Source organism: Gobio gobio (genome assembly GCF_949357685.1).
Source record: "Gobio gobio genome assembly, chromosome: 17".
Classification (NCBI taxonomy): domain Eukaryota; kingdom Metazoa; phylum Chordata; class Actinopteri; order Cypriniformes; family Gobionidae; genus Gobio; species Gobio gobio.
Window position 1 is genome coordinate 89,215 of NC_137110.1, and position 6,000 is coordinate 95,214.

Here is a 6,000-nt window from a genome sequence, read left to right on the forward strand (position 1 = left end):
TATAACAGTAATCTTGGGGGGTGGACTCATTTAAAGTAATGTAGTCGTCAGGTTTTAGCCAGGTTTCTGTCAAACACAGCACATCTAGATTATTATTAGATTAGATTAGATTAGATTCAACTTTATTGTCATTACACAAGTACAAGTACAAGGCAACGAAATGCAGTTTAGGTCTAACCAGAAGTGCAATAGCAGCAAGTGCAGGATATACAACGTTTGCATAAGTGCAGGACATGGATATGTACTGAATATATATAAATATATCTATAAATAGAAAGATGGTTATTACTATAAACAGAATTTACAGGTGAATAAGTACAGTGAATAATATACAGATGGTTATTACTATAAACAGAATTTACAGGTGGATATGTACTATGAATATAATATAATATACAGATGGCTATTACTATAAACAGAATTTTACAGATAGAGGTATACAATGATATGTTAGGCTAAAATGAGGAATATGGTAGTGGATTAAGGTAGTGCAATAAATTATGGACAGAAGCTATCCGAAAAAAAGTGTAAAAGTGCAGTGGAAAGTGAATGCATATTACAGTTAGAAGTACGCTGCAAAATACAGATGTAAACAGTTGGTACTGTAAATAACAGTCGGCAGTGCAAATGAGCATCATCCAGTTACGGTGTGGTAGTGCAAAATGCATAAGTAAACAGTTGTTACTGTAATAAACAGTCGGTAGTGCAAATAACAAAGTGAAGGCGGATGTGAGGTAGGAGAGTTATTAGTATATGAGGGAAGTGGATCAACGGGGGTTTGAGTTCAGTAAAGAGACAGCTCTGGGGAAAAAACTGTTCTTTAGTCTGCTGGTCCTGGTCCGGTGGATCCTGAAACGCCTGCCGGAGGGCAGGAGAGAAAACAGTCTGTGGGCTGGGTGCGAGGAGTCCTTGAGGATGCTGGAGCTCGATGCAGACAGCGTTTCCTCTGGATGTGCTCGATGGCAGGTAGTGGAGTCCCTGTGATGCGCTGGGCAGTTTTCACCACCCGCTGCAGTGCCTTGCGCTCCGCAACAGAGCAGCTCCCATACCATACTGCGACACAGTTGGTCAGGATGCTTTCTATTGCGCAGCGATAGAAGTTCACCAGGATAGCCGAGGAGAGCTGATTCTTCCTCAGTGTCCTCAGGAAGAAGAGGCGCTGGTGAGCCTTCTTGACCAAGCTGGAGGTGTTGGTCGTCCACGACATGTCCGCCGAGATGTGGATCCCCAGGAACTTGAAACTGGAGACATGTTCAACAGCCATTCCATTGATGTGGATGGTGTCGTGTGTGCCTCTTGACTCCTTCCTGAAGTCCACAATGAGCTCCTTCGTTTTGGTGGTGTTGAGGAGCAGGTTATTTTCGGTACACCATGTGGCCAGGTGCTGGATCTCCTCCCTATAGGCAGTCTCATCGTTGTTGCTGATGAGACCAATCACCGTTGTGTCGTCCGCAAACTTGACGATAGAATTAGATCCATACACAGGCTTGCAGTCGGCGGTGAAGAGGGAGTAGAGAAACGGGCTTAGCACACAGCCCTGTGGTACACCAGTGTTAAGAGTGATGGATGTGGAGCAGGTGAATCCTGAACGAACATTCTGGGGTCTGTCAGTTAGGAAGTCCAAAATCCAGTTACACATTGAAGTGTTGATGCCCAGGTCTCCAAGTTTGGCTATTAACTTGGTTGGGATGACAGTGTTGAATGCTGAGCTGAAGTCAACAAACAGCATGCGTGCGTAAGTGTTTTTATTGTCCAGGTGAGTGAGCACAGAGTGCAGTGCCATGGAAACAGCATCCTCTGTGCTCCTATTGCTGCGGTAGGCAAACTGGTGTGAGTCCAATGTGGATGGTAGAGAGTCTTTTAGGTGTTCCAGGACCAGCCGCTCAAAGCACTTCATGACGATGGGTGTGAGTGCTACAGGGCGGTAGTCATTAGGGCACCTCGGGTTAGAGTGTTTTGGCACTGGCACAATGGAAGTGCGTTTAAAGCATGATGGTACAGCTGCTTGGGCAAGAGACAGGTTGAAAATGTCTGTAAAAACCTCAGCGAGCTGCTCCGCACATGCCCTGAGAACACGACCAGGGATGTTGTCTGGTCCAGCAGCCTTGTGCGCGCTGATCCGGCTCAGTGACTTGCAGACATCTGTGGTGGAGAGTGTGATTGGTGGGTCAGCTGAGGGTTTGAGCTTGGTGGCAGTTTCTCTGTTGTCTCTTTCAAAGCGAGCATAAAAGTGATTTAGCTCGTTCAGGAAGTTGACATCAGTGGCTGCGGGGGTGGAGTGGGGGGGTTTGTAGTCACTGATGGCCTGAATGCCCTGCCACATGCGTCGAGGGTCAGAGTTGGAAAAGGGACCCTCTATCTTTAGCTTGTAGCAGTGCTTGGCCTTTTTGATCTCCCTCTTCAGGTTTGCTCTGGACGTAATGATATAATTACACTGATCTGTAATGATATAATTTAATAAGCGCTTTTGGGGAAAGGGATCAAATATTCAGCAACCCAAGCTTTATCAATTGTTCATCTGTATTATATCTGTTGTTTATTTGTTGGACATCAATTAAATTTTTACTGTTGAATGGTTTTGATGTTTTTTTGTATTTACTAATTCGGGGAACAGACACAGTCTCTATATGATAATATTGTAAGATTACAAATTTATACATTGTTATATCTAGGTTCCAATGTAATAGAATATAACTGAAAACATTATCTATATATGTGTTTTACATTTTGAAGTAAACTTGAGGAAATTCTAAGGAGATTACGTCAGGCCGTGTAAGTGTTTGAGACATTAAGTCTTTTGTTTTTATGCACTTCCTGACTATTTACCATGACAAGTTTAGAGCAATACTGCCTGAGTGATTGGATTAGCATCTATGCATTTGAATGACACTGTTATGCTGATTGAATTAGGACGGGTCACACCGTTATGTCTGAGGTGTGTCCTTTACCTACACAACATTTGCATTCCTTTGTTTGAATGTCTCCTCTCCTGCTGTATAATCCCTCCCCCTGAAATGTAGATAAATTGCATTGTTTTGTACTGTTAAGTCAGACTTGATAACCTCAGCCAAAAGACAGCACGTTTTCTCATTAAAGAATCCTGCTGAAGAACACATCCAAGTCTCCTGGTCTCTTCTTCAAATGAGGAAAAGGAAATTCACAACAGTTTCTAGGTGAAAGAGTCTCTATGTGCTGGGATTTATCTGTTATCTGACTCAGGTGATGTGAGACAGCTAGCAGACGGTCGGTTTAGCCAGTTTGTCTGCTTCCTGACCTGGGCCCTAGTGAGTTAAGTTTTAGCTCTATGACTATGTGCCAAATTACTAGAGAGAAGAGCAGAACCACCCCAGGAGGGATGGATGCCATCCTTGTTCAACAAGTCAGGTCTGCCCCAAAAACTTTTCCAATTGTCTATGAACCCTATGTTATTTTGCGGACACCACTTAGACAACCAGCCATTGAGTGATGATAGTCTGCTAACTATCTCATCACTCCTTTTTACAGGGAGCGGTCCAGGACAATAAACAGCCTCTGACATTGTACTAGTGAGTTCACACACCTCTTTAATGTTAATTTTGTTAATCTCCGACTGGCGAAGTCGAACATCATTAGTGCCGACGTGGATAATAATCTAAGAGAATTTACGATTAGCTTTAGCCAGCACTTTTAAATTTGCTTTGATGTCAGGCGCTCTGGCTCCTGGTAAACATATGACTATGGTGGCTGGTGTCTCTATTTTCACGTTCCGTGTAATAGAATCATCAATGACTAGGGCACTTTCAACAGGATACTCAGTGGGTGCTTCACTGAGAGGGGAGAACCTGTTTGATGTTCTAACCGGAACGGAAAAGTGGCTTTTTGATCCGCGACTATGCCGTCTCACCGTTACCCAGTGGCCCTGGTGCGGGGGCCCTGCAGCCGGAATCGAAGAATGTACAGAGTTCACAGAAAGGGAGAAAATCTTTGAAAGAAAAGGGAGATTCTAGATTAGTCTGTTATTAACAAATTCTGTAGGATATTTTTTTGATGAGAGGTTTAGTTTGACAATGACATGACAATGATGAATTAATAATATTAAGAGGAGGATCTATAACTTACTCATTATAGGGTCTGACTAATTGTTGATTTTGATGATTTAACAATTTTAGACAATTCTTTATCTCTTATAGCAAATAATGAATGGAATTGTTCCTCTGGGGGTCTTTAGCACAATGTCTGATGTGATACTGTAGTAGATGGTTGCATGGTTATACATTTCTCAATGATAGTATCAATCTTGCAAGTAAAGAAATTCATAAAGTCATTACTGCTGTGCTGTTTAGAAATCTCATACATTTAGCCACTGTCTCAAATAAATACCTAGGGTTGTGTTTTCTTCTAAGAGAGACAAAAAGATTCTTCCAAAAGAAACACATCCTTTACCAAGCTAGCATTTTTTAGTTTATATTCTAATGTATTTTCAGTTATATATGCAATTTTTATGGAACTGTTTTACTACCTTTATGACTATTTGTAATTAGACGACCATTCCACAAGTTTCCCATTTTATTTCATATTTTAAAACTAATATTATTTATAAATCAGTTTTTATGACCCTTGTGTGTGGAAGAATCATTTATACGGGCCCCAGAATGTGTAATATTATAAATAGGCGCAAAAATGATTTTGTGATTACGTTTCAGATCGTCATCATTCATTATTTATATATATATATATATATACTCACCTAAAGGATTATTAGGAACACCATACTAATACTGTGTTTGACCCCCTTTCGCCTTCAGAACTGCCTTAATTCTACGTGGCATTGATTCAACAAGGTGCTTTAGAAATGTTTGCCCATATTGATAGGATAGCATCTTGCAGTTGATGGAGATTTGTGGGATGCACATCCAGGGCACGAAGCTCCCGTTCCACCACATCCCAAAGATGCTCTATTGGGTTGAGATCTGGTGACTGTGGGGCCATTTTAGTCCAGTGAACTCATTGTCATGTTCAAGAAACCAATTTGAAATGATTGGAGCTTTGTGACGGTGCATTATCCTGCTGGAAGTAGCCATCAGAGGATGGGGACATGGTGGGCATAAAGGGATGGACATGGTCAGAAACAATGCTCAGGTAGGCCGTGGCATTTAAACCATGCCCAATTGGCACTAAGGGGCCTAAAGTGTGCCAAGAAAACATCCCCCACACCATTACACCACTACCACCAGCCTGCACAGTGGTAACAAGGCATGATGGATCCATGTTCTCATTCTGTTTACGCCAAATTCTGACTCTACCATCTGAATGTCTCAACAGAAATCCAGACTCATCAGACCAGGCAACATTTTTCCAGTCTTTAACTGTCCAATTTTGGTGAGCTTGTGCAAATTGTAGCCTTTTTTTCCTATTTGTAGTGGAGATGAGTGGTACCCGGTGGGGTCTTCTGCTGTTGTAGCCCATCCACCTCAAGGTTGTGCGTGTTGTGGCTTCACAAATGCTTTGCTGCAGACCTCGGTTGTAACGAGTGGTTATTTCAGTCAAAGTTGCTCTTCTATCAGCTTGAATCAGTCGGCCCATTCTCCTCTGACCTCTAGCATCAACAAGGCATTTTCGCCCACAGGACTGCCGCATACTGGATGTTTTTCCCTTTTCACACCATTCTTTGTAAACCCTAGAAATGGTTGTGTGTGAAAATCCCAGTAACTGAGCAGATTGTGAAATACTCAGATCGGCTCGTCTGGCACCAACAACCATGCCACGCTCAAAATTGCTTAAATCACCTTTCCTTCCCATTCCAACATTCAGTGTGGAGTTCAGGAGATTGTCTTGACCAGGACCACACCCCTAAATGCATTGAAGCAACTGCCATGTGATTGGTTGATTAGATAATTGCATTAATGAGAAATTGAACAGGTGTTCCTAATAATCCTTTAGGTGAGTGTATGTATATATATATATATATATATAAAGAGAATCAATATAATCAGTATAATTAATAACTTTGGGCCTGGAAAC